We start from the raw sequence: 12,197 nt of genomic DNA, 5'->3' as shown, positions 1-12,197 counted from the left end.
CCGTATTTGTGTTTCATTTAAATTGTAGGCAATCGCGATGTTTTTAAATAACTGCGCGAGCACATTACAAGGCTGATTGGCCAGAATTGACATTTCAGATTTCCAACAAAGGCATTTGTATGTGTTTGTTGTTGTTAATATGACTTTTAAATATTTTTAAAGCAAATAAGATATAGTAAAATGTTTCCTTCAGAACAGAGCACGTACTCATGCTACATGATTCAATTAATTGATTATTATGTAATCATATTTCTCAATCTCGCACTGAGTCGGATACGAGATAGCTTTACCAGTGGATCAAAATACGAAAGTCATGTACAAAAAACTGTATACACTTGCACCGTCGGGAAATTTTCTCACTTTATATTCCTTATGTATCGGGTGATTTTTTAAGAGCTTGATAACTTTTTTTTAAAAAAAAACGCATAAAATTTGCAAAATCTCATCGGTTCTTTATTTGAAACGTTAGATTGGTTCATGACATTTACTTTTTGAAGATAATTTCATTTAAATGTTGACCGCGGCTGCGTCTTAGGTGGTCCATTCGGAAAGTCCAATTTTGGGCAACTTTTTCGAGCATTTCGGCCGGAATAGCCTGAATTTCTTCGGAAATGTTGTCTTCCAAAGCTGGAATAGTTGCTGGCTTATTTCTGTAGACTTTAGACTTGACGTAGCCCCACAAAAAATAGTCTAAAGGCGTTAAATCGCATGATCTTGGTGGCCAACTTACGGGTCCATTTCTTGAGATGAATTGTTCTCCGAAGTTTTCCCTCAAAATGGCCATAGAATCGCGAGCTGTGTGGCATGTAGCGCCATCTTGTTGAAACCACATGAGTCAACATTTAAATGAAATTATCTTCAAAAAGTAAATGTCATGAACCAATCTAACGTTTCAAATAAAGAACCGATGAGATTTTGCAAATTTTATGCGTTTCTTTTTAAAAAAAAAGTTATCAAGCTCTTAAAAAATCACCCGATATAAAGACTTCAACCAGACACGGCGCAGCGGCTTGCAAAGTATAGTCAATCGACCTGCCTTTGCTGAGATACCAAAGATTGACCCGTAATATATAGACACTGGCCTGCCCAGCGACTTCAACAAAAACAAAAATATGTTTATATATATGTATATGCAATGACATAAGAGCTCTTACCGGCCTTCGGAATGAACGCCAGCTGTATCTGCTTAAAAGATTTGAAAATGTGGCCTAATGCAACAGAGTTCGTGTAGATAGAAGCACAGGTGTGATGAGGGACTTGCAGGGTTTGAACGAATATAGCGCCCATGTGAGGTGGCGCTCGTCCAGAAGATCCAAAACAGCTGTACCGCCCTTCTGAAAACTCAGAGAGACTCTTCCCCTGCGTATTGATTCTTTAGAAAGTCCGCGTTAAAGAGTTGTTTAAGCATCTTTCTAAGTCAGTCCATGAAAGGTGGGTTTTCGCGAGAATATGCTAAACCGTGGGACACGCTTCGAGGCTTTTGCGGAAGGATCTCCATGAAACTATCTTAACCTTCTTTAATTCCAACTTTTATTTAGCAGGTCCTGTTTCTCAACATGTTTATATAAGGGGTGCGCTTTCTAATTACTCGGTAAATAGAATAACATACAATAATCATGATATATATGTACATTCTGCTCAATAGATCCTGCTTTATAACTTGTATTGTGACAAAAAATACCGAAATTTTGATTCTATACTTATAAAGGGTGATCCAAGTAGAGGTAATTTTTTAATTATTTTATTTTTTTTTGACAGATCGTGCGATAATCGTGTAAAGCTGTCATATCTCGACTTTCACAAGCGATATCGCTTTGCTCTATAGGCTTTTGGAAGGATCAAAGAAGATCCAAAGGTTTTGACCCAAATTTTGTTCAGCGATGAGGCCTATTTCTGGCTCAATGGGTTTCTAAACAAGCAAATTTGCTACGTTTGGGACAAAGAGCAACCTGAAGAGATTCAAGTGCTGTCATTTCATCTAAAAAAAAAAAACAATGATTTGGTGTGGTTTGTGCGCCGGTGGAACCATCGGCCCATATTTCTTCAAACATGATGCCAGTGAGAACGTAACAGTCACTGAAGACCATTACTGTGCCATGATAACCGACTATTTGATGCATCGGCGACATTTGGTTTCAACAAGACAGTGCCACTTCCCACACATCGAAAAAATCAATGGATTTATTGAGAGAACACTTCGGTGATCAGATAATTTCACGTTTTTGGCCAGTCGATTTGCCACAAAGGTCGTGTGATTTCACGCCGTCAGACTTTCTCCTGTGGGGATTGTAAAATCTAAAGTCTATGCAGACAATTCCGCTTTGATTCAGGCTTTGTCGCAAAACTTCAAGCGTGTCATTCGCCTGGTACCAGTCCAAATGGTTGAACAAGTCAACATTTTAATCATATAATCTTCAAACAATAAATTCCAAAGAATGTTCTTTTGAACGATAATAAACATTTCCGACTAAATTGGAAGTTTCTGTGATTTTGCTTTAAAAAATTAGGGAATCTCGAAATAAATTTCAGTTTATTATCATAGTGGTATTACATTTTCCAATTAATCATAATAAACTTTATTTCCAAGAAGTTATATTTATTTTCCAAGCCTCTTTAAAACCTTCAAAATGGAATATATAATTTAAAGTGTTATGAAAATGTGTTTTTTTTAACACTTTTATTTGGCCCATCAACAATCTATAAATATTTCCACAAATTTTTAATTTTCCTTTTATTGCTTCTTATTGTCATTTAAATTAATGCCGAAAATACTACTAAAGTCGAAACTGAAATATATGTATGGCTTAAAAATTATTTATGCGAGTCATTAAAAATAAATGAGAAAGACAAAGCAATCAAATATCGACAATGCAAACAATGTGGAAACGAGGAACGAGGAAGATGGCCAGCGGCTTTAGGCTATATGTACTATACCTTATACCTATATACGATTGTGGGTAGATGCAAGTGACAGCGAAATGTGATATGTATATATTCAAGCCACAATGAAGCTAAGTGATATATTCAAATATGTATGTATGTATATTTCTTAGCTTATTTGAAACTTGTGAAGATAAACAACAAAACACACCACAACGCGGCCGTTAGAAAAGCAACAGCCAAAAATTGTCAATGACAAGCGTCAACGTCGTGACAGCCAACAGGCTTGACAAATGATGTCATAGCAATGAAAATATCAGCGCTACAAGCATATACATATACATACAAACATTCGTACATACTTATGTATATATTTGCTTATATAATTTAATAACAAAGCCAAACTTAAAAATTAAAGCAAATATTTGAAAGACAAATAATAAATTCGAAGTTATGACACCGAACATTCTTGCTAGTTGCCAGTTTCAATTTCGTTGTGTGCGAGAACTTTTTGCCTGCGCAACTAATTTGCATACGAAATTAAGCTGCGAAAGCCCCAAAACGCGCATACATACACACACAGAAACACTAAACGCTGTTGTCAACACCATTAAACTTCTCCCTTATTCACACCTTCTTTTGGTGTTTTTCACAAATCTTCGTTCTTCAGCGCACGACAAAAGCGCCCGCTTCACTTTCAATACGATTTTTAAATTATTGTTATTTGTTAAATATTGATGTTTTTATTTTGGTCGATTTTGTATGTTTTCGATTTTGTTTCCACGCACGATCCGTCGATTTCGAAACCTTTGTTTATAAACAAAAATCACGTAACAGCTAAAAAAAAACAACGCTGAAATTAACACAAAAACTTGTTTGCCACAAACCGGCTAAATTAGCTGAAAATGCTGCTGCGACTCGCTTGACTTCCATGAATTCGAAAAATTCAGCTGTGTGCAGCCGCATAATTGGCAGCGCAACAACAACTGCACTTTAGGCATTTAACTACATGCTCAAATGCTCCAAGTAATGCAACAACACACACATGCATGCGAAAACAATAAAAAGCAAAACCGGTCATAAAAATGTTGTGTATTTTTGGAAGTGGGCTTTTGGTGCCAGTGATTTATGCTCCCAGTTAAACTGAATCTGAATCTATTAAGCGCAAAAGTGCATGCGCACACTTTGTTATTGTGTGTGTGTGTGTGTGTTTATTGTGAAAAAAACGCGCGAAAATTTATAAAAATTGCCGCGGCATGACGACACGAATTGCGGTTAGTAGCTTTTCGGTTAAATGAACCGGTGATTCGTTGTTGACAGTTAAGCTGAAATTAATCAAGTCATAGGAATGCTACGGTTAGGCAGTTGACATGTGCACAAATACACACCACACACTATACTCAATACTACACACCATATCCAACAATGCCACCCAAATGCATTAACATGCCGCCATTTAGTGTAAGACTTGTAAACGTAAACATTCTAAAAATAGAAACTAAATCAGGTCAAATGGTAAAATTAGCTACCAGACCAATATTTATTGACTAGTTTAAGTTAGGTTATACTGGCCGATAGTGATGGCATACACAGACCTTTTGGTCTTTAGATTAGGTAAATTTAATTTTACTCTAATGTGGAGGTTTTTCAAAATTTTGAAGATTTTTTGTGCCCGAAATGTTTTAAAAATATTTGATATTGATAAAAGAAAAATAAATTGCAAATTAAAAACTAATTAATTCGACGTAGTTCTATTTATGAATACAAATAACTGTTCTGAATTCCATATCAAGTGTTTGTATTCATAATGGAACTCTTAAGCAACTGCATGAGATCGCCGCAATATAAAGACATGAAAAAAAGCTATAATCGTCAGATCCGAATAATTCCTACAAAGATTGTACCGTCAATAATCCGTATAAAATTTCGTGAAGACATCTTGTCAAAGATTTCCATATGACTTGAGTTCGATCGGTCAGTTTGTATGAGAGCTATATGCTATAGTCGTCCGATCTATACAAATTCTTCGGAGATTGCACAATTGTCTTCAAAAATAATCCGTGCCAAATTTCTTGAAGATAACTTGTCAAATGAAAAGGGTTTCCCTACAAGCCCTCGATTCCGATCGTTTAATTTGTATGAGCAAAAAATAGTAAAACTTTGTTCATAATTTTAAAGTTCCTAACTTTTTTTTCAAAATCTATGTCGTCGTCCTCAAAGTGGAAGGGATTCGGAGAGCACCACACGTCGATAACAAAAGAAATTTGTGAACAAAACCTTGATTTTGACCTGCAATGACGTGGTTTTTTGGTATCGGCTCACCTTTGCCACATAGATAAATCCAAGACTCATTGTCAGTAATAATCCGTTTCGTGATATCCTGGTAGTCGGAAAGCATTGCTTCGGAGACATTTACGACGCTGTTTTTCGAAAAAATTGTGTGATTTTGGATGCAATCGTGCTTTCACTTTTCTTAGGCCCAAATGATCTTTGAAAATGGTTTTCGCTGATCCCTCCGATATTCAAACGATGCCAGTAAGATCTCTGACTGTTAATCGCCGATTCTCAAGCACCATGACAAACAATTATCACCAAAGCCTTTTTCAAGCGTGAACGTTTCGATAACAGAAATTTGATTCCTGACACAAAATTCACTGGAACTTCTTTGTTGAATAATTTCATTCATAGTAAAAATCGCCGAATACGCTTTATGTACGGAGAAAGACGAGCGAATACTAAACACTAACGATTATTTGGATGCAACACTTGGCGCAGATGTCACTGACATTTAAACCAACCTAGAAAAAAAATATTTTGACGTATGAGTTTTCGTGCGAGTTTTAAATTAAACGGTCTTTCTACACAGTAGTACATGATGTAGTTCGATATTGGCAGTTCCGATAAATAAGCGGCTTCTTGAGATGAAAGTCTAGTGTACGAATTTTCACATCGTTCGCATATACATATGTATACCGACAGAAATTGCATTAAAGGAATTTTGAAAGTATTTTCAATGGTGTTTTAAAAGATTTTCTCTTTCAAGCGGGTCTTAAAAATCACAGAGAAACGAGGCGGGGTTTTGGCAAAAACTTAATTTACTAAATAAATATATACTATATATATAGACATGCAATGAGGCCGAGAAATGATTACGATTTTTTTATTGTTAGTATCATTTGGTATACAGATAAGCTCAAATAATTTCAACTCCCATATGGTCTTGAAGAACTCAACATATTTTAAGTTGTTCCTAATTGATCGTTATTCGGAAATGTCAACAATATCGTATTAACTAGTTCTAAAGAACACAGTCATAAGCTTATATGCATATAAATTCATATCTACCAATATTCTAATGTACATATGTACATACATACATACATACCCACATTTTGCATTTTAATTTCCTGATTTAGCATGTTATTAGTTTTTGAACGAATAAACCGTGAGAAGCGACTTTAATTTATTTTTAATACACCACGCAAATAGCAATAAATTTCATGCAAATTAATGCGAAACAATCAATTATTGCTGTATGAAAAAAGCTATAATGCTAATGCAGCATCGATACAAACGAACTACAAACAAAGCACGCCAATATTCATTTTCAGCAAAAAATTAAAACCGCAAAGATTAAAAGTCTATATTATTGCACAAAAAATAAGTTTGGTGTTTTAAATAATAGCCATTATATGCTAGTTTTGTGTAGACAGAAAAAATTAAACCACATATAAATTAAAAAGAGTGCAAACTATAAATTGATGATTTTTGATAAAAATCTATTTTTTTTGCTATATATTTTGTTTAGACTCTGTATTATGGTATTTTTGTACGATTTTAGGTGGGTGGATATTATTACACAGACAAATAAATATGTTGTAATATGATTTTATAGGCTAAAGTGACCAGTTTGATTAGGTGATTCAGTCAAAGCTCTATTGAATGGAAATCTCCGTGTACTTTAGCTGGTCCCAACATTGTTTTATGTTTATAAAGAACAATCTATTAGGCAGATAACTTATTATCTGGACAGAAAGGCTGGCCTCTCCGATGCCTACTTATAGAAGACTACACTGTATTTGTTATGTGATTTTATATGAAATAATTCGATTAAAGATCCCTTTAGTGTGTTTGCAATAGTTTTCTATTTGTTTTCAGCGTGTAATTATTCTGAACAACCCTATTACCTATTACCATACAACTTTTTCAACGGCTAACTTCGAAACGCTAGATTTTATCAAAACGTTTTCAAGTGAGTATTTAGGTTATGTAAGTTTAACTTAGGTTAGGTTAAAAGGTCGATCATAATAGGGTTCTCAGGTGAACAGCTGATAGCCGGTACGTTGTTGTTGATTTTCTAAATGTCCCGATTTTCTTGAATAAAAGTATTTAGGATTTTTATTGCGTGTGCATTAAATAAGGTGTAATGCAATTGGTGAAGAATACTCGTAGAACTTGAATATATTTGAATACTACCCAAGCCAATCTGAAACATTTTTGGTAAATGTACATTTATTTACTCTGACCATCAAGCTATAACCTGCGTGTGCTGCGCAAAATTATTCGGGGAACGTGTTCAGCCGCTACGAAAAAATCCAAAATATAATCATCACCCATCAATTTAGGATGTTACTGATTATTGCGTCTGAAGAAGTATGGAGAAAAACTAAAAATAGTATAAAGTTAGGTAGCAAGATCAGGTGTCAAATATAGAACGAATAAAATGCAATAATAATAAAATGCACTTATTTTATTGAACCCTCAGCTAATTTCAAAATTTTAACAAATTCTAATAGTTTTATGAAAAAAAATTGAAAGTCAAATAAATATTTACTTCAAATTTTCGAATTGAGAATAATATTTTTTATTTTTATTTAAAAGCAATAAATTTTCCCCAAGAAAACAAACATCGTTGCACAACATTAGTGAATTCCGAAATCTCCTCACTTCTACAAATTCGATATCGCTAAAATTAATATAAATATTTTTGTATAAAACTCGTAAATTAGAAATACAAAATTTATTTTTCTTTAATGCAGTTTTAACACCGGATGCGCAAAAAATCCTTTCACACAAATGAATGCGGAACAATTTCAATTAATCAAGCGACATTTGAGTGGTTTTCACATGGCAATTAGCCAAAACAATAAAATAAGCGGATTTGGAAAATAGTGCGATACACTTAAAACGCCGCACATTAAAAACAAAATAAACTTTTCCGAAAGGCTTTTATACGATTGTCTCATTCTTATATTAGACTTTGTGTCTCTGCAATTAAATGTATAAAGATAGACTCACTGAAGAACATATAAAAAAGTAATATTTAATTTATGGTGTTGGAAACTTCTCTCGGTGGGTTAAATGTTAAGTAATAATATTGACTTTAAAGCAATATTCAAAAATAATTTCGAATAATATTATAATATTTGCAATCCATATGCATCTAAAATGTTATTGTAGTCGAAATATATAAATTAAGAATGACTAACGGCTGTTAACCACAGGAAAATAAATGGACCTTTGGCCTCCTAATACTTAAATTTCTTGTTAAAATATAAATGTCAAAATCAGTATATTTCAAGTTTTGGAATTAAAGAAACTAACCCTTTATTTATAGAAATTATATTTAGCTAATTGTTTTTCCATTTAGACAAAATATTTTATTATTATATTTTTATGCCCTCAACAGTGGGGTCGGGAAAAAATGCTCAGTGTTGTTTTTGCTTGGTACTCTAATTAATTGTTTGAAAGCCACCTTTTGTATTTGTTTCTTATTATCAGAAAAAATCATACCCCGCTTCTAACGACTTGAAACATTTTGTTGTCTCATATGTTTTGTATGAAATTTAATGCTTTATAAAAAAGCTTTAACACGATTTTATCGTAAAGTTAAGAATTTTTAAAATATTAGCTTTTCAAATTTTATCATTTTAACGCAGATTTGGGTTTCTTTTGAATTGTATGCCTCAATGAAATCTACTCGTTTTTGTATTAAATGTTAATTTAGTTTTTTGTTTTCAAAATAAGAATTTTTTCTTTAAACTGCTATTATAATTAGCTTAATTATTCGTAAATTGTGTTTTCTCATTTAATGCATTCTAAAAAAAAAGATTTATAAAAACGCGGTCAAGCACTTAGTTATGAGTAATCAGCTAATTAAGCCGCAAGTGCAGTAAAGTAAAAATATCAGCAAATTTATATGCGAAAATGCGCCGCCGTATAATTTATTATTGTTATTATGCCATTAACTGGCAAGTGGTCTGAGCGCCTGATTGACTGACACACTGACTGGCTGAGAGCCTGCATACCAAAACGAGCGTTGGCATGTAAATCACTGCAGACTAGCGGCCCAGCTGCTGCATACTAATGTGCGCATTTACTACAACAATAACAACAACATGCGATTAAATAAATTATTTGAAAAATGCAATTGGCTTTTTCTCATCACAGTTGCTATTTGCAGCGACAAGGCAATAACCAGTGAATTATAGAAGATAACAGAAAAAACAAAAACAACAAATAAAAGCGAATTAAAATGCATATAGAAAATATAACGAAAGTGTATGTATGTAAAATTGTCTTATAAATAAAAAAAAATGCAAATTGTGGTTGAGCATTGAGCAAATGTATGTATGTACTATGTGTGTGCATGGGTGCGCATCAGTAGCTTGCATTCCATGTAAATGTGCATTAGTCATACGCCGTGGCTCACAATTTGGCATGAGCGCGGCGTGAATGCGAACATGTTTGCATGGCAATAAAAATGCAAAACGATATATATATAATTGTGTATTATGTATATATGTACATACATTTGTATGCTTGTGAAAATAAAAATAGCTGAGCATATATGTAGCTAAGCGATAATAATTGCCAGCCTGTTTTGTTGTTATTGCTTGGCTGGCATCATTTGTATGCCGCTATTGTTGATTTTGTGCTTTAAAAGTATTTGCTTCGTTTTATTTTTTTATTATTCCGTGCATTGTTGTTGTTCATTTGCTGTTCAACTACTTAGTTTTTATTTACTGTTTTGCCGCTTTGCCATCTTGCAATTGTCTAGCGCTGCACATATACTTAGTTATTTGTTGGTGTACACGTGTGTGTTGTAGTTGCAATGCCGCTATTATTTGCTGCTGCGGCATGTTCATTCAACAAATGCAGCTGTGCAGCCTCACTGTTTACCGAAAACAACAAACAAGAAGAATGGAATGTGTGCAAGCGCTGCTGAGGGGTGGTGGGGGACTGGCTGGCGGCGCCTGAGCATTGGTGGATCAATGCCACAGTATGCTGGTGCATCTTGTTTTCGACTTGCTCACCCACTTCCCGCGCTAACGCCTGCCGCGTTGCTGCTATTTATTGCGAGTATGCCGTTTCGCTAGCGTTTTTTTCGTTTTTCCTCGGCTGCTGACATTTAAACACCATAATTGCTGTGTGAAAAAATTGACAACATTACAACAAATTTCCAGCGCACGAACTGCATGAATGAATGAGTGCTCGCATGCTTGCCACAGTCAATGAATGAGACTGTTTGTATGTAGTTTAGCGTTGGATGTTGGTGATGCGGTGTGTTGGTGGATTTGGTGGGCAAGTGCGCAGATGCATTATTTGTGCAAGTATTTATAACTTTTGCCAAGAACTTGGCAGGAATGCAGTTTGCAGTGAAATCGTGCAGTCGACTAACTGCTACAGTGTGCGCTTAAAGTATGTCTGCCATATTTTTTAACTTGATCGCTGACTGACTGACTGGCTGACTGCCCTACTGATTGACTCTCTTACTTGTTAAACCAGTTGTTCACACAAACTCACACACACAAATATTAACGTGTTTATTGACTCAGCCGCTTTCGAGTTGCTTAGTCCGGCATTTGCTTTCTAAGTAATGTTTGCTTTGAAGCAGACGAAATAAGATAAACATTCAATTAAGCCTATTGAAAGTAGATAAAGTACAGCCTCGAAGAGTGTGTTCACATTGTCACGTAAATTACTTAGTTTATGGTAAACTATCCGCATAATTTAAGAACGTTTGTGATTGAATATAATAATTTATATGACAGTTTTGTGGGGATTCTTTTTTAGTATTGATGTGATCAAAGGAAAATTCATCTTTTTTTTGCTTGAACTACCTTAATCCTTGTTATTGACTTCACAAATCACTGCACTAAATAATAGTGAAACTTTAAAAACTGAAACAAATATTTTCCATATAAAATTTCACGTCGATAGCGAAGATTTCTTTGGAAAAATAGTATATGGCGATGAAAGAGATTTTGATTGGAATAAAAAATAAAATTTATTAAATTATCAATGCGAGGGCTGCTATATATATTCTGGCCTAGGGCAACACTAAGTGTTGCCAGGTGCAATCTGACATTTCCATTGGAAAGTTTGACATTTTTTAGCATAACATCACTCAGAACGTTTTGTCATTTAATCGTGAACTGTTTTATTTACAGGGAATTAAAAAATTCATCTCGGCCAAAAAATGGAATTAACTCGTGAACATTTTCGTGCGATCATTTTTCACAACTTTCGACGTGGATTATGACGACAAGAGTGCATCGATGAACTAAAATCTTTGTATGGCTATGAAGCTCCATCCTATAGAACTGTGAAAACCTGGTACAACGAATTCAATAGTGGCCGACGCTCGCTCAAAGACGAATTCCGTGAAGGTCGTCCAAAAACAGCCGTTGAGCCAGAAAACATCGATGCCGTACGTGAACTGATAATGCAAGACCGTCATGTAACATACCTTCAGATAGAGGCATGCCTATGCATTTCTCCCACCAGCATACATTCGATATAGCATGAACCTGGCCGTAAAAAAGGTTTGTTCTCGTTGGATCCCGCACAATTTGACAATCGCTCAAAAAAGGCTCGTGTGGATTGGTGTAAAGAAATGCTGAAAAAATACGATCGCGGTGCTTCAAAAGACGTTTATAAGATCGTCACAGGTGACGAATCATGGATCTATGCGTATGAGCCCGAAACAAAACAGCAACCGACAAAAAAACCTACGTACAATACAGATCTTGAAGGATTATGAAATTAACATACAGGTGGCGCTAAGATAAAGAACATCACATGGGGTGATTTAGCCTGTCCATCTGCCTGTCACGCCTCACTGCAGCGCTTGAAGTTATGTTGGAGCTAACACCGCTGGTTCTGGTGATTAAACAGGTAGCGAAGCGTACCATGTTGCTAATGTCAGCAGGGGTTTGGGCAAAGGGAAGATAATGTCGTCTCAACATACGAAGGCCCTAGGGGAAAGCACACCATTAGCCCTTCTTCCAAAGGACGGGGTACAAAGAGGATTA

The 12,197-nt window shown here is 34.9% G+C and overlaps 1 protein-coding gene across 1 annotated transcript in view; it reads right to left on the bottom strand.

Moving 5' to 3' along the window:
- LOC126755094 (Krueppel-like factor luna) overlaps window positions 1-12,197 on the bottom strand; it is a 373,428-nt gene that overhangs the window by 168,507 nt on the left and 192,724 nt on the right. The window lies entirely within an intron of this gene.

This window comes from Bactrocera neohumeralis, chromosome 4, assembly GCF_024586455.1.
Source record: "Bactrocera neohumeralis isolate Rockhampton chromosome 4, APGP_CSIRO_Bneo_wtdbg2-racon-allhic-juicebox.fasta_v2, whole genome shotgun sequence".
Classification (NCBI taxonomy): Eukaryota; Metazoa; Arthropoda; class Insecta; order Diptera; family Tephritidae; genus Bactrocera; species Bactrocera neohumeralis.
The sequence above is the reverse complement of the archived record's forward strand: the minus strand, read 5'-3'. Positions and strand labels throughout refer to the sequence as shown.